The 17851-nt window shown below is 46.2% G+C and overlaps 2 protein-coding genes across 2 annotated transcripts in view; both read left to right on the top strand.

Moving 5' to 3' along the window:
- Positions 1-17851, top strand: part of LOC138286971 (zinc finger protein 850-like) — a 71778-nt gene that overhangs the window by 49280 nt on the left and 4647 nt on the right. The window lies entirely within an intron of this gene.
- LOC138287366 (zinc finger protein 501-like) overlaps positions 11212-17851 on the top strand; it is a 90252-nt gene continuing 83612 nt past the window's right edge. The window contains exons 1-2 of the mRNA XM_069227741.1: positions 11212-11392; positions 17255-17829. The gene's annotated coding sequence lies outside the window, so the exon portion shown is untranslated. The remainder of the gene's footprint in view (positions 11393-17254; positions 17830-17851) is intronic.

The raw sequence follows: 17851 nt of genomic DNA, 5'->3' as shown, positions 1-17851 counted from the left end.
ATCAACTGTTCTTTGCGCAATAAATTTAAGTGCAAAATGTGCAAAGTGCAAGATGTGGGGGGACTGAGAAAACAAAAGTGCCAAAGTACAGCCTCCTTGCACATGTTCACAAGGTAATGTAGTGATATCAAGGAGGGGTCTTACAAAAGTGATCAAAATATGCTTGAGTAAAGGGTTAGGGTTCAAATGACCGTCCCTTCCTGAGTCAAAAGTGCATTGGTTCCCTCAAGTAAATGTAACTGCTAGACAGAGCATGCACTGAGTCGCTCCACTGCTTTGGCTAACAATGCACAGTGAGTTACCTTTGTTATACATTTCCTGAAGATTTAGTTTTGTTATGTACTTCCTGAAGAGTTAGCTTTGTTATACACTTCCGGAAACGTCAGTATCAGCAGCGCCTCCTGCTTCATCCCTTTTTCTACAATCTGTTCTTGCTTAAATGCAATCCTGACCATATGCATCTTCCTAAAGCTTTACCTCTAGCATGTGGGTGCTCTATGAGCTCACTTTCTTTACTAAGTTACTCTGTGAACACTGGTAAATCACTTCTTTTTCTGAAGTAAATTAGGTGTGAGGTGTTCAACAGAGCTTCTACTTAAATATCTGCATGTGGTGAAATATCCGTTGCTAAGTTTCAGATACGGTACAGAAGAGATCTACTTTACAACGAGCAAAAAATGTGTAGTGACATTTCCTCGTGTTTATATTTAGTAATTTTATATCTCTTTACATCCAAAAGAGAATAAACCTTGGATCCATGAAATGATTATGGATATTGAACATGCTATTGTAAATCAGCAAAAATAAAAATGAAAAATTGAGCTCCATTATTCAGGAAAACATCAGAGCTGTTGGAGACAGAGGAACCTGAATGTAAACTGACAGATCCTGGAAGACACAGAAAAGAGCAATTCAGTGAACAAAAGAGTCTGTGCTGTAAACATCCACTCCACAAGACTAAGAAATTACCTCTACAAAATTAGGGCAAGTTCATATTGGCCTAATACACAGTCCTACTTAATTTGTAGGAACCGTATAACATCACAAACCCAACCTATCCTACTCCCTCCCCAACAGGTCCTGTGGGAGACCGATGTGTGACCAGCAGACAGTATCACAGTGGGCCTGAAGTCCATTGGTGGATGCCCCCAAACAAGCAAATCGGAAAGTTATTTTTTAAACATACATTCACCCTTCATAGTTCTCTACAAAAAAGCATATATCTGCAGTCACCTTCAGATCAATCGATCAATTAAGGTTTTATTGAGCGCATGGCTTCTCCAGGAATGTCCCAGGAGCCCTCGTCCTTCATGGCCCACAGATGAAAGGGAAGAGCACTCCATGCAGTGGCAGCAGGAAACGTGAAGGAAGAGCCACCCCATGTTTTCCTTTTAATTTTAGGAACAGCCACCGGCATGACATCTGAGGAATGCCGGATTCTTGCAGGAAGGCAGGGTGAAAGACTTCTAGCCAGATAACGTGGCCCAGTCTGGTGGAAGGCTCTGTGGGCCAGCATAAGTCCTTTGAACTGCACTCTCTCGTTTACCTGCAGCCAGTGCAGCTCTTTAAGATAATTGCAGATATGGTGCCCTCTCCGGATTTTTAACAGAAGCCGAGCTGCGGCATTCTGTACCAGCTGGAGTCTTCTAAGTTGATAAACTGGTAAGTCCCAATACAGCAAATTGGTTTAATCAAACTGAGAAGTGATGAGGGCATATATCATCAGCCTCTGGCTGTGCATGAGTAGCAAAAACAGAACTTCTTCAAAGATCTCAGTAGACCAAAATAGACGTTCACCACACTGTCCACCTGGGGACCAAAGGACATTCTGTTATCGACCTTTACCCCAAGGTTATGTACCACAGATGGTGCACCTACCAAAACCAACATAACACATTGATTAATGGATGAAGAGATTGCTTTAGGAAGCTACTCCTTCAAAAAACTATATATGATTAACATAAAAGACAAAAAAGAAATGAATGAGATTGTCTTTTATTTTCCTTTCTTCCCAGCTGAGGTAGCTATGGTTCCATTCTCTACATGTGTGATGTATTTCCCTTTTCATCTCCAGCCCAGTTAACTGGGGCTCCGTCTTTTACATGCTGGTATTATATCACCTGGTCTCACTTCAGAACCTCAGGGTGTAATTTCCAATCTGTCAGCTGCAGCCTTACTCTGGCTGGCGTGTGCTGGAGCCTTCCTCTGGCTGGCGTGTGCTGGAGCCTTCCTCTGGCAGCGTGTGCAGGAGCCTTCCTCTGGCTGGCGTGTGCTGGAGCCTTCCTCTGGCTGGCGTGTGCTGCAGCCTTCCTCTGGCAGCGTGTGCTGGAGCCTTCCTCTGGTGGCGTGTGCTGGACCCTTCCTCTGGCTGTTGTGTGCTGGACCCTTCCTCTGGCTGGCGTGTGCTGGACCCTTCCTCTGGCTGTTGTGTGTTGGACCCTTCCTCTGGCTGGCATGTGCTGGAGCCTTCCTCTGGCTGGCGTGTGCTGGAGCCTTCCTCTGGCTGGCGTGTGCTGGAGCCTTCCTCTGGCTGGCGTGTGCTGGAGCCTTTCTCTGGCTGGCGTGTGTTGGACCCTTCCTCTGGCTGGCGTGTGCTGGAGCCTTCCTCTGGCTGGCGTGTGTTGGAGCCTTTCTCTGGCTGGTGTGTGTTGGACCCTTCCTCTGGCTGGCGTGTGCTGGAGCCTTTGTCTGGCTGGTGTGTGTTGGACCCTTTGTCTGGCTGGTGTGTGTTGGACCCTTTGTCTGGCTGGTGTGTGTTGGACCCTTCCTCTGGCTGGCGTGTGCTGGAGCCTTTCTCTGGCTGGTTGAGTTGGACCCTGTCTCTGGCTGGCATGTGCTGGAGCCTTTCTCTGGCTGGTTGAGTTGGACCCTTTCTCTGGCTGGTGTGTGTTGGACACTTCCTCTGGCTGGCGTGTGCTGGAGCCTTCCTCTGGCTGGCGTGTGCTGGAGCCTTCCTCTGGCTGGCGTGTGCTGGAGCCTTCCTCTGGCTGGCGTGTGCTGGACTCTTCCTCTGGCTGGCGTGTGCTGGAGCCTTCCTGTGGCTGGCGTGTGCTGGACTCTTCCTCTGGCTGGCGTGTGCTGGAGCCTTTCTCTGGCTAGTTCTGTTGGACCCTTTCTCTGGCTGGTGTGTGTTGGACCCTTCCTCTGGCTGGCGTGTTCCGGAGCCTTCCTCTGGCTGGTGTGTTCCGGAGCCTTCCTCTGGCTGGCGTGTGCTGGACCCTTCCTCTGTCTGGCGTGTGCTGGACCCTTCCTCTGGCTGTTGTGTGCTGGACCCTTCCTCTGGCTGGCGTGGGGTTCCAGGAGATCCCTATAGGCTGCAGCATTTCTTTTGCCACCCATAGGGAGCTCTGACAATTCTTACACAGGCCTGCCACTGCAGCCTGAGTGAAATAACGTCCACGTTATTTCACAGCCATTTTACACTGCACTTAAGTAACTTATAAGTCACCTATATGTCTAACCTTTACCTTCTAAAGGTTGGGTGCTAAGTTACTTAGTGTGTGGGCACCCTGGCACTAGCCAAGGTGCCCCCACATTGTTCAGGGCCAATTCCCCGGACTTTGTGAGTGCGGAGACACCATTACATGCGTGCACTACATATAGGTCACTACCTATGTGTGGCTTCACAATGGTAACTCCGAATATGGCCATGTAACATGTCTAAGATCATGGAATTGCCCCCTCTATGCCATCCTGGCATTGTTGGTACAATCCCATGATCCCACGGGTCTGTAGCACAGACCCGGGTACTGCCAAACTGCCTTTTCAGGGGTTTCACTGCAGCTGCTGCTGCTGCCAACCCCTCAGACAGGTTTCTGCCCTCCTGGGGTCCAGCCAGGCTTGGCCCAGGATGGCAGAACAAAGGACTTCCTCAGAGAGAGGGTGTTACACCCTCTCCCTTTGGAAAATGGTGTGAAGGCAGGGGAGGAGTAGCCTCCCCCAGCCTCTGGAAATGCTTTCATGGGCACACATGGTGCCCATTTCTGCATAAGCCAGTCTACACCGGTTCAGGGACCCCTCAGCCCTGCTCTGGCGCGAAACTGGACAAAGGAAAGGGGAGTGACCACTCCCCTGACCTGCACCTCCCCTGGGAGGTGCCCAGAGCTCCTCCAGTGTGCTCCAGACCTCTGCCATCTTGGAAACAGAGGTGCTGCTGGCACACTGGACTGCTCTGAGTGGCCAGTGCCAGCAGGTGACGTCAGAGACTCCTTCTGATAGGCTCCTTCAGGTGTTGCTAGCCTATCCTCTCGCCTAGGTAGCCAAACCCTCTTTTCTGGCTATTTAGGGTCTCTGCTTTGGGGAATTCCTTAGATAACGAATGCAAGAGCTCATCCGAGTTCCTCTGCATCTCTCTCTTCACCTTCTGCCAAGGAATCGACTGCTGACCGCGCTGGAAGCCTGCAAAACGGCAACAAAGTAGCAAAGACGACTACTGCAACTCTGTAACGCTGATCCTGCCGCCTTCTCGACTGCTTTCCTGGTGGTGCATGCTGTGGGGGTAGTCTGCCTCCTCTCTGCACTAGAAGCTCCGAAGAAATCTCCCGTGGGTCGACGGAATCGTCCCCCTGCAACCGCAGGCACCAAAGAACTGCATCACCGGTACCCTGGGTCTCCTCTCAGCACGACGAGCGAGGGCCCTTGAATCCAGCAACTCTGTCCAAGTGACTCCCACAGTCCAGTGACTCTTCAGTCCAAGTTTGGTGGAGGTAAGTCCTTGCCTCCCCACGCCAGACTGCATTGCTGGGAACCGCGACTTTTGCAGCTACTCCGGCCTCCATGCACTTCCGGCGGAAATCCTTTGTGCACAGTCCAGCCTGGGTCCACGGCACTCTAACCTGCATTGCACGACCTCCTAAGTTGTCCTCTGGCGGCGTGGGACTCCTTTGTGCAACTTCGGGTGAGCACCGTTTCACTCCACTTCGTCGTGCCTGTTCCGGCACTTCTGCGGGTGCTGCCTGCTTCTGAGAGGGCTCCTTGTCTTGCTCGACGCCCCTCTGTCCCCAGACGCAATTGACGACATCCTGGTCCCTCCTGGGCCACAGCAGCATCCAAAAACCATAACCGCACGATTTGCAGCTAGCAAGGCTTGTTGGCGGTCTTTCTTCAGGAAAACACTTCTGCACGACTGTCCACGGCGTGAGGGATCCGTCCTCCAAAGGGTAAGTTCCTAGCCCTTGCCGTTCCTGCAGAATCTTCAGCTTCTACTGTCCAGTAGCAGCTTCTTTGCACCCACAGCTGGCATTTCCTGGGCATCTGCCCATCTCCGACTTGCTTGTGACTTTTGGACTTGGTCCCCTTATTCCACAGGTACCCTCGTTTGGAAATCCATCGTTGTTGCATTGCTGATTTGTGTCTTTCCTGCAGAAATCCCCTATCACGACTTCTATGTCCTTTGGGGAACTTTAGTGCACTTTGCACTCACTTTTCAGGGTCTTGGGGTGGGCTATTTTTCTAACCCTAACTGTTTTCTTACAGTCCCAGCGACCCTCTACAAGGTCACATAGGTTTGGGGTTCATTTGTGGTTCGCATTCCACTTTTGGAGTATATGGTTTGTGTTGCCCCTATCCCTATGTGTCCCCATTGCATCCTATTGTAACTATACATTGTTTGCACTGTTTTCTAATACTATACTGCATATTTTTGGTATTGTGTACATATATCTTGTGTATATTTGCTATCCTCATACTGAGGGTACTCACTGAGATACTTTTGGCATATTGTCATAAAAATAAAGTACCTTTATTTTTAGTATATCTGTGTATTGTGTTTCTTATGATATTGTGCATATGACACTAGTGGTACTGTAGGAGTTTCACTCGTCTCCTAGTTCAGCCTAAGCTGCTCTGCTAAGCTACCTTTTCTATCAGCCTAAGCTGCTAGACACCCTATACACTAATAAGGGATACCTGGGCCTGGTGCAAGGTGTAAGTACCCCTTGGTACTCACTACAAGCCAGTCCAGCCTCCTACAGTACCTCAGTACCATATACTAGGGAATTATAAGGGTGTTCCAGTATGCCAATGTAAATTGGTAAAATTGGTCACTAGCCTGTTAGTGACAATTTGGAAAGAAATGAGAGAGCATAACCACTGAGGTTCTGATTAGCAGAGCCTCAGTGAGACAGTTAGTCATAACACAGGGAACACATACAGGGCACACTTAGGAGCACTGGGGCCCTGGCTGGAAGGGTCCCAGTGACACATACAACTAAAACAACATATATACAGTGAAATATGGGGGTAACATGCCAGGCAAGATGGTAGTTTCCTACACCGAGCGGTGCTTAACAAACCCTGGCCTGCCCCTCTTACTCGTACGCCCTTGGAACTACGCACCACTGACTTCGGGCCCCAGCCCCACGGTCCTTACCTTACCCCAGGGCTCACCACTTCCAGTCAGGGCCCTAGTGCCCAATCCCCCTTTTGGAACACATCTCAGATTCTGCTCCAGTGCTTACATCTCCTTCAGCAGTCACTAGGTTGGCACATCTGTTCACCCGACTAAGGGGTCAACTTGGAACCTCCTTCTGCCCTGATTGTGTCATGAGCAGATTCCGGTCTGGTGGGTGTCTCCCTCAGGCTGCTCATCCCTTGAGACAGTCATAATCTGCTGACATGAGACACATTCTGGGTGATGGATTTCCCACCACAAGTTGGGGTGGCCATGCTTCCTTTTCGTTGAGCACCTGAAACTCTGGGTTAAATGGAGTGTCTGCCTTGCATTGTGGTCTCCCTTGTTGGGTATGGCCTCCTGCGCCCGACACTCTCGGCATACCTCTTCATCTTTTCTTTTTTCATCTTATCAGTGGCCTGAAGACGGAGGGGATCCGCTTCTTACTTTGCAGTCCATGGGGGAAGTCTGGTCCTGAGGGCACTTCCAAGCATGATAGTGCGGGGCTTTCTCCCATGGTCGAGTGTGGTGTTGTTCTGTAGGCACTCAGTGCCTGGTCGATTGTTATTTATTCAGCTGTCACCCTCTGTTCAGTTCTTTCCAGGATGCCCATTGGCTTGGGCTCACAGTGGTGTGATCCGAAGGTTGTCGATATCTGACTGCTTTAGAACATGTATGAACACTTTGCTGGTGAATGGAGGGCTGTTGTCTGATTTCAGTGTTTTTGTATATATGTCATCTAATGCATGGATTACTTTCTCAACCTTGATGGAGTATTTTGACCAACGGAAAACAAGAGTGCTCATCCACTAAGAAATATTGGTCAGTGGTGAGGGAACCAAAGAAGTCGACAGCTATGCGCTCCCACGCATTCTTAGGTAGGTCAGACATTATAGGGGGTGTTGTTTGTCTGTTGAGGATAGGCACATGCAGATGTGACATGCTTTCAACTCTTCTTCTACCCTGTCACCAAGTTTTGGAAACTAGAGATACCCAACTTTGCTGCTGTGTCGAGGCACAGGATTTTGGGAGAAGGCATTTGCACCCACGTAGATGGTTGTGAGTATCTCTCGACCCTCGCATTGTAAGGTCATCTTGAGTTTGTGTAATTTTTCCATCTGGATTCCTTTAATTTAATCAGGTGTGGCATGCGGGGTACTTCTTCTTTCCCCACAGCAGATGCTCCACTGTCTACATTGAATGGGACTAATTGGTCCCCCAACTTTACGTGGATTGTGCCCACTGGCATCTCAGATGCGTCCACCTCCTTCATCATGAGGACTTTGTCGTCTTCACTTTCACTAGATGCTGCTACTGATGACCCGCGGACGGTGACGGGGTGGCCGCCATTTAAGAGTGGACTCAATGTTTCTCATTTGATGTTTTCTTTTGTCTTGTAACCGGCTGCACTGGTTTCTGAAGGACTGACTCATCCCAAGAGGCGGTCGTGCTTTCCTTTCATGTCTTTCGTTCGGCAGACTGCTTTGAAATGATTCCCTTTCCTGCACCCTTTGCATATTTGCCCCAGTGCTGGGCACCTTCATTCATAGGGAAATGACATCCCGCATCTGTGGCACATTTTTGTTGGCTGCTTGGGAGAGGACTTGTGATGATAATGGCTGGCTTGTGGCTGCTCCTCACTGCCAGTACTTATTCCTTGTGATGGGAGCCAGCAGTATTCACAGCTACTGTGGGTGTTGAAAACTGGCAGTACCTTATGATTTGGTGCACCTGGTTATCACCTTGAATCTCCTTGCCTAGTTCAATGTTCAAGATGACCGCTGGGTTGCTTTGCTGGATCAGCAGCTTCTCAATCTAAGATGGCACCACTTGTGAATTGTGTGCAGTGCAGGTACTAGCCGTTTACTGCAGCCACTGGCTGTCTCACTGGTGAGGTATTCGTAGGCCTCCTGTCTGCCTTCCTGAGTGGCCAGAGGCAGCCATGCATCGTGGCAAGTCTTCTGGGGTGCTTCCGGGTGGTTTGGCTTTCCTGCGCAGGCCGCTGGAGTGCTCAGCGACTTCTTGGGCACTTCCTGCTTGGCACCGGAATGGCAGACCTCTCTATACTCATAAGCATGCAGAAACGCTGGCATGCAGGCAGGGCCATGCTGCTTTGAGGGGCTCCAAACTGCCAGCTGCCACGGCTCTGCCTGTGCCAATTCTTCCAATAGAAGGTGCTTCTAGTATCGCACGCCTGAAACCTGGGGTCCATGGTACATTCTCGTCACCACCTGTGGCGTCTTCCACCAAGAACCCAAAAGGACATGGACACCTGCTAGGGGGTTAATCAGTAAAACCTTTAGTAATGAGCTGAGCTTGGCAAACCCTGCCTTGCCTGGTCACAACTATGGGAGTTTTGAATTCCCAGTTTAGTCTAAATAGGGTAGGGTCTGAGGTGGATAGTGCTTTCAGTGGGTGCAACTGTGCAGTGTCCAAGGCGGATGCTAGTGTGTAGGGTCTGGGGGTGTAAGTGGGTAGCCTCAGAAAAAAGTGTTAGTGTGTATGGTCTATGTAACTGTTAGTCAATAAGGTCTGCAATAGGTGCTAGGTAGGATCTGGGGATGTTAGTAGGTAGAGCATAGGGTGGTTGTTGAGAGGTATGGCCTGGGGTGGGTACTAGTAAGTAGGACATCTGTGAGGGTAGGGTCTGAACATGGTTGCATCTGGGCAGGTCGTGTTTTGGGATGAAGTGGGTGGTTAGGGCCTGGGGGATGCCAGTAAGTAGATGTGCTGGTAGGTTTTCTAGTTGGTAAGGTCTGAGCAGGGTAGGGTCTGTGTCATTGACATCTATATGAGGGAAATGTGCTTTCTTCTGCATGGACACAAAGCACTGTCTTACAGCCAAGTTCTGAATCAACGGTAGCCTAGAGATCAATACCTTATGGCAACCAGGGTAGCAGCCATTGCAATAGTCTGATCTCAACATTAATGGGGCTTGGAAGATAAGCTTGTGAGAGGCAAAAGACAGCAGAGAGGATATCTTAGGGGGAAAAACAGGGGGACCTAACCTGATTGACTTACAGATTGCACATGAGGGAATTGTCTGAATAGATGCCAGGACTGTTGACCCAACTTATTTGGCCACCGCTGTGTGACCAGACTTCTTTCAGAGAGGTGAAGACGAGAACTTCCACTGTGTCAGGATTTAATTTAAGACATTGTGTTCATCAAAGACACTACATCAGAACCAGATCTTTTGTCAGTTCAGGAGTCTGTCCAGGATATTCACGAAGCTAACTTACACTTGCAAGTAATTTACATGTGTAATTTACTCTCCCACTTTTGGCTATTCACAAAATCTGAGTGTAAACATACTCAAAAGTGTAGACGTACATGTGTCCAGCCCCACTGAAGGGAGTGGAGCCAAATTAAAAAGTGTATGTGAAAAAAGTGTGAAAAAAGAAACCGTAGTAAGCCCAGTACCACACATAGCCAACCACTGACACTGCAACACTCGCACATAGAAAATAATGGAGGCTGGACTGAAAATAAAACAGTACAGAACATAATGTTAAATTTAATTATCTAAAATTGTAAAAAATATGAAAAAATATATAATGTATTATCAAAACATATAACTTATTATTTAATTAAAATTTACTATAACAACTTGTTTTGAATGTGTACGTTTATGTAACAATATTTTAAATAAAATATGATTACATTACTTTTAATTCTATACATCACAGTTAATTATAGTTGCATAATATTTTAGGTGGGAATACATATTTTTAATTAATCTTAAAATATGTTTTTGGTTAATTTAACATATTTTAAATTGTTTGAAGATTTAACTGCAAATTAAATTACTAGTGCTATAGCACTTTTTATTTTGTTCTACATTTAATATGAACTTATAAAACTAATTTACATCAATAGTTAACATACAACATGTTTTGCCAATTTATTATAAACTTTAATACACTTTTTTTAAAAAATTCTGTATGTATTACTATAGTGAGATCGCCACCCTGACTGAGGTCCTGACTTGTCAAGTCTACGGGGATTACAATTGAGTGAGTGTTCTATGAATATATTGCGCCTGCAACATATTTCCTTGTTTTTAACCAATGTTTTTCTTGGGAGAGGAGTGTGATCAACAGAGGATCAAACAAAGGTCGAAAGTACCCGGTATCAAAGCCTGACAGAGGCCTCTAGATTAATACTTTAAGAGGAAATAATGATCTTTAACCCGCAATTCAGAACTTAATTTAAGCCAAAACTTCAGAGTATTGTTTGAAAGTAACCAGTTTTAATTATAAAGAATATCCCACAGAAACAGGAAAATGAGAAAAACATTTCTCCAGTTTAAATGTAGCGGTTGACTACATTTTCATATATTTAATGGACTACAAAACGTTTACTTCCAATTGACACCTTTCTGTAAATACTCTCTTATCCTCCAGATCAGTAGTTGGAAGTTGCTCATATGAAGTGACGCTGCATCATTTTCCAAGACGTGCCTTTTGGTTGCTTAGTCTGCCCTAATGTTTAACGAAGCAATTATGCCCTAAAACCAAAAAAAGCAAAATCTAATTCAAGCCAAAACGGCAGAGTGTTGTTTGAGGCTTAAGTATAAAGAAAAACTCACAGGAACGTTAGTAAGACACTGCCCAGTTTAATTGCAGCAGCTGCCTACAGTTTAATGTGTTTAGTTAAATACAAGTCATTTCCAACGACTCCTCAGCGGCCATCAGAGGGCGCTCCTCTCAAACTGATGAACTATACTGAGCAACACATTTATATGGAAAGAAAAAAAGTTTCCTCTTCCGGGTCAGCGGCGGCAGAGACAGCCCAGCAGTGGATGCTGTTATCATTTCCTGTCTCTCCTTCCGTGTGCAGCTTGCTGCTGAAGAAGACGGATCCCCTGTCTGCCTGTGCAGTTATCTCCATCTTCAGACCCCCCCAGACCCAAAATCTGCAGCTTGCGCCCCCCCCCCCCCACCCCAAACTCCAGGAGGAGGAGGGAGCCTGGAAATGTCTGCACCGGTTTCTGCTCAGGTAGGAGATTGTCAGCACCTGCTGCTGTGTTTGTAGAAATAGACTGAATAATCCTGGAGCTTCCCTGCCAAGTCCTCATTGTGTGACATTTTTGTGCTCATTGTCAATTTGTGTGACATTTCAGTGACTTAGATTTGACACTTTATCACGAGTGGTGCAGGTGTGTCCTGTGCCCGTACCTCTGCTGTTTCCACTGGAGTGAGCTGTGCCCCCCCCCCCCAGGGATGGCCCCTCCCTAACACCCACATTCATTCTCCAGTACAGAGGGGGGTTCCCGGTGACTCCTCTCCTCTTGGGCCTGCATTGTACTGCTCCACTCTGAGACTGGCCGAGAGCTCTCCTGGCCTGAACTGATGCTTCTTTGCCATGTCCAGTCTGTGTCCAGTTGCTGACCAGGGATCTCCAGGTGTCTGAGATTCTAGGCGCTTGATAAGAATGTACACAGCTGAGCCAAGTATCACAAATGTGCAGGTTGAGTCTGGGGCTCGGGAAGACGAGACTATTTCAATTTCACAAAGCTGCTGCTTCAAATTTGTCATGAAATGTCCGGGATCCTACTCTGACACCAAGTGCCTTGAGTGAGATCCTGTGGCCTAACTGTGTGTGGTTAAATTTAATAACACTTCACATTGGACAAGGTAGGACCAAGTAGATAGGTTGAAAAAAATATATAGTAAAGACAAGGTGAAATGTTTGTGTTTTTGCAACTATAGAACTGTTGGTGAAACCTTACGGTTTTTTAATTATTCAAACACTGCAGTGTTGGGTTCATGCTTGCAGACGCTGTGCTCGGTTCAAAATTTGTCCATTAAATGTAGCTTCACCACTGAAGTCTGTTGAGGGGTAGGTGGGCTGTGCAGCTCAAGGGGGTAGTAAGATTACATTAAAATGCATAGAGAAGGTCCTGCAGGCAGCTCAACCACTGACAAAAGCAACTGCAGGAATTAAGTGCTGGGAGGGAGATAATCATGCCACAAGTTCATGTATTAACAGGGCCCCACCACAGTTTTACATACCTGTCAAAACCAGAGCAGGACATGTGCTATGGTTAAATTAATTTCTTCATCTAGTTCAGCCCTGCCAAGTGCAACACTGCATGACAATCTCAGGTCCCTGCGGAGTTGCAAGAAAATTACTAACATGATTTGATCGAACCCAAGAAGCGAGGCACATGGCAGGGTTGAATAATCCTGGAGGAAATCTCTGCCAGGAGCCGGATTGAGCTAGGCTCCTCTATCTGGGAACCTCTGGGGGGGCTTTCCTACCAGCCCAGGCTGTGTTTGTTGTCATCATTTGTGTTAGATGGGATCCGTACATGCTGCACAGTATCTCATTGCACTATGAGAAATATCTGTACACTGCACTGCACCTTCCTGCACCATGAGACATGTTTCCACACTTCACTGCAACCTACTGCACTTTGATGAATCTGTGCGTATTGCATTTTACTGTGGGCGCTGCACTACGCCTTACTATACTGTGAGGTGTCTGTGCATGCTGCTATGCGTCTTACTGCACTAGGAGGAATCTGTGCACACTGCACTGCATCTTACAGCAGTGAGAGAAATCTATGGGCACTGCACTGCGTCTTACTGTACTATGAGGTGTCTGTGCATGCTGCTATGCGTCTTACTGCACTAGGAGGAATCTGCACACTGTACTGCATCTTACAGCAGTGCGAGAAATCTATGGGCACTGCACTGCGTCTTACTGTACTATGAGGTGTCTGTGCCACTGCACTGCTGTGTACTACACTGTGTGAAACATTTACCCAGTAATCTGTACCCTGCACTGCTTTCTCCTACTCTGTAATGGGCATTGTCAGAAGAAGAAATGTGTCCACAGCACTGCTTTTTTATTACAGTAAAATGGGTGTTTACATCACATAGGAACTCTGCACTACTGCATTACGTTTGTACAACAGTACAAGAGAAAATCTGTGACTGCTTCACTACTTTTTACTGACTCTGAGAAATCTGTGTTCTGTCCATTACGCTCTGCTTTTTACTACACTATGTGGAGCGATTTCAGAAGAGATAATCTTATTCTTTACTGCATTATGAGAGAGTCTTACAGAAAAGGTGATCTGCACACTGTGCTGTTTTTTAACTGCGCTAGAAGCAATGTTTAGATTTGCAGGAGGAAATCTGTTTGACAGCAGACTTCTATTTTATCCCACCATGCCAAGAGGCAATCTCCATGCCAGGGTTCATGTACAAAGGGCTGTACCCCACTACTATCAACAGCTGCCACCAACCATCTGTTATGTCTTGGCCTGGTGATGGGAACAGTTATCACCGGTGTCACTGGTGTTTAAGAGGAGTACCGCTTTGAGTGCACCCAAACTACTGCCCAGAGCCTAAACTCTGCCGGTGAACAACAGGCTAGCATCAAATAGGGCACTTTTCAGGATATCCTTGACTGTCTGCTAGAATACAGGCTGTCACATGGCCACAGGTGCAATGACCTTCGACCCTATACACACCCTACATGTCTTTGCTTATCTCTTAATAAAGAATCAGATTTTTTTGTGCAGGTCTGGATGGTTAAAACACCAGTTGGAACCATCACTTATTGTTGGGGTGCACCTCACTTGGAACACTGTACACTATTCACACCTTGGAATCTCTTTACTATCGCAGGTTGTGTCAAGTGCTGTGTCTCTGCTGGTGACATGGACCTATACCCCTCCGCACTCCGTGGAACAGAAGGGTAATAATGAGTGAAAAGGGGCACATATCAAACCGAGTCAGATGACATAATATATCTTACATATCTCACTTTTCTCCTGTGAAGAGGTGCAGTATTTCTGCACATCTTCTTGCCAAGTCTTCTAACTGCTCTCACACTTTCAGAAAGTATGTTCTTTGATATCAGAGTACCATGTGCAGTCACAGAGAAAATTTCTCTTTGCTCCTATTTTTCTGCTAAGTGAAGAGCCTGGTCTTTCTGAACTCTTACTGAATGCAAAGCTGGACCTCTTTCATTTCCTCTTCTATCGCACTGGATGCAGAGCCTGAAATCTCTTGTCCTCTCCACCGTCACACAGACTGTAGAGCTTGGTCTCTTCAGGTCTCTCCTCTGTTAAACTTGGGGAAGATCCTGTCCTTTCTAAGGCCTTCTGTCACCCTGGATACAGTGCCTGGCCTGTCCATGTCTCTTCACCCTTTCACAGAGAGGGCAGGCCTGGCCTCCCTTGGATTCTACACCATCTCTCAGAGTGCAGAGTTTGGCCTCACCAGGTCTGTCCTCCTTACATTGGGTGTAGAGCCTGGCCTCTCTAAAGAGTGGGATCTGGAACAGTAGCATGAGTGGGGTCCTTACTGCAGGAGTCCTCATGTTAGTAACTGTCAACAACATATGTAATAATATTTCTGTTGGGATGGAGAGAGATCTCCTGCAAGGCTTTGAAGAGCATGCACCCCTCCATCGACTTCACCACGGCAACCAGCAGTGTTTTGAATGCCCTAGTAAGCACACACATCAAATGTGTGTGTACACTGAGGCCTGTCAAAAACAGAAACTGAAGTCCTGGCTCTTTACCTAGCCCCGGCCCTGTCTGTCCAGGCAGCTCCTGCTTTCAGCACCAGGATACCCCCTGGGTGAGACGTGTGCTGTACAAATACACATAACTTAACATAGCATATGTGAGTTTTAGACACACCCCTTAAATGACCACCTTAAAGATGTTCCATTCATTAGCTTCATTTTGTGCTGTATCGTCATTTACCTTCAAGTAATCATCTGTTGTTCGCTCACTGTGGTCTGACAGATCGTGTCCTCCAGTGCATCCACTGGAAGTCTCAAAGTCGGTATCACCAAGAGTCGCCTACCCCAGTCCACTTTCATCCAAAGTGGTTAAGGGTCCAAAATAGTATGTCCTAAATATTTAGTATGTCCCACCCAGTCTACCGTTCCCTTGTCTATTTGGCACTCAGCTAGTCTTGTGTGCAGCCCATGGAAAGGGAGATAAAAGGAGTATTCTGTTGTTCCTGGGTGTTGTTCTCTCCATATATCTAATAAGCAACACAGTCCTACCCAAGAGAAGAATTTTTGCAATACTGTCAAGACAGCAGGTCCCTGCAGTAGTGGGCTTGACCTTTTCATGTGTATAACTGTAATGCCTTATAGTCGCCTTTCCATAAGCTTGGCAGAGCTCAGTGTTGTATCACTTTCAGAGTCAATGTCTCATATAACTGTGTCTGAGTAGCATTGAGTGCATAGATACTTGCCAGTATAAGGTCTCCCCCATCTAGACTGCCCTTCAAGATTGTGTGGTTGCCCTCATCATCTATAATGTGTTGTGTGTATAATGTAAGATACAGTGTACACCAGTACCCAGCCCAATGAAGTCCTGAACCAGACCCAGAAAGGTTAGCTTACCTACATGTTCACCTTTTTGTGTTTGTACCTCATAAGTAGCTACCTGTGCACCTACTCTGTTCGTATATGTCCCAGGTGAGCTTCTCTAATGACGCTTGTGATCCTTGTACTGCCAACCATGGACTATCAGACCATTACCTGATTTCTGCTGTGTGCATGTAACAAGTCACTCCCCTGCTTTAGTTAGCAATGAACCCTGTAGATCAAGTACGCAGACATAAGGGGAGTAGGGGAAATGATGAACAGGAAATGAGGTAAACCTGGATTTAAGAAATGCTCAAAAGTGTAAATACTGCACTCATCTGCAAGCAGTAGACACCTCGACCCACCCTGCAATGCCCCATCTTGCCACAACATAGTGTCCTGCCACCAAACTGCCAACATTAAGTCAGATACCATTGTGAGGGAGAACAACCAAGAAAATGAATACTATGCACAGATCTGTGCTGGCTGCGGGGATATGTCCGGTAAATTATTGTTTGTGATAGATTATCTGTAATAAGGACTAAATGGCTTATATCGTTGAATATTAAATTATATGAATCAACATTTATTTGCCTTATTAGCTCGCAGACTGTAAGGACGGGCCATTATGGTGAACCTCTTATTCTCTTTTACATACAAGACCTGGAAGGAGTTGTAGCTTAAATTGCATCAGGATCCAAACCTTATTAACTTTAGGAAGAAGGAAAGAGTCTCTTGTTTAAGTATCAGGGCCACACCCTGCAAGTTGCCCTAGTGTTAGGGACACAAATAGTACTGCAAGAGAACATCAACCACCACCCATGATAATACACCAATCTTCCACAAAATGCTTGAACCAGCCCCAGGAAGGTTGTGGAAAGTGGCAAAGATAACTTAACGAACGGCAAGGTAAAGATAGGAGTTGGAGCTTCAGCTAATCCAGTGTGAAAAGAAAAATAATGTGAAAAAGAGTGTGAATGGAGTTACCCTGTTGCATACACCCTGAAGAGTTAGCTTTTATATATATATATATAATTCCTGAGGAGTTACCTTTGTTATGTACTTCTTGAAGAGTTACCTTTGTTATATACTTCCTGAAGAGTTAGCTTTATTTTGTACTTCCTGAAGAGTTACCTTTGTTATACACATCCTGAAATTGAAGTAACAGCAGCACATCCTGATCCATCTCTTTTTTTCCACAGTCCGTTCTTGTTTATATGAACTCTTAACCATATGTATCTTCCTAAAGCTGTACCTCTAGCATGTGGGTGCTGCGTGAGAGCCCTTTCTTTACTAAGTTACTCGGTAAACACTGGTAAATCACGCCTTTTCTGAAGTAACTAAGATGTAATGTTCATCAGAATGTTTAGTTAAATATCTGTGTATCGTGAAACATCACTTGGTAACTTACAAATATGGTAAAGAAGAAATGTATTCTACAACCAGTTAAATATTGTGATTTCACATTCTGTTACATTTCGATTAATTGATTTTAAATCTCTTTAAATCCAACAGGAAACAAGCCTTGGATGCACAAAATGATTATGAATAATGACAATAATACTATAAATCTGCAAAAACAATGTCAGAAATAATGAGCTCCAATATTGCGGAAAACCTCAGTGCATTCTGAAACAGAGCAACCTGAACGTAAATTGACAGATTCACGAAGATGCAGTCAAGAATAATTCAATGAATGTAAGAGTCTGAGCTGTGCACCCCCACGGAACAAGACGAAGAAATGACCTCTAGAAAATTAAGGCAACAACACTGACAAACCACCTCCAATGTAAACAGGTGACCAACACCAGGGTTGATCATGAGATCGGCATGATGTGGTTACAGCAGTGCTCTGCTTCCCAAATTGATAACAACCATCATTCAGTGCTGTATGTGTAGTGTACAGTCTTTATGGCCAAACCACAGGAACCAGAGAATAATACAACGGAGCTGTCTAAAATACAGAATACTGTCCCAATTTGCACCAACCAGAAGGAAGACCAATCTTTGCCTGCAAGCATACAAAACTATTATCCAATCTAAGGACACAGTCCTCTACAAAGGAGCCTTACTCATATTATGAATGGCAGGTATTCAGTAAGTCTTGTATTT

Source organism: Pleurodeles waltl, chromosome 4_1, assembly GCF_031143425.1.
Source record: "Pleurodeles waltl isolate 20211129_DDA chromosome 4_1, aPleWal1.hap1.20221129, whole genome shotgun sequence".
Lineage (NCBI taxonomy): Eukaryota > Metazoa > Chordata > Amphibia > Caudata > Salamandridae > Pleurodeles > Pleurodeles waltl.
The sequence above is the reverse complement of the archived record's forward strand: the minus strand, read 5'-3'. Positions and strand labels throughout refer to the sequence as shown.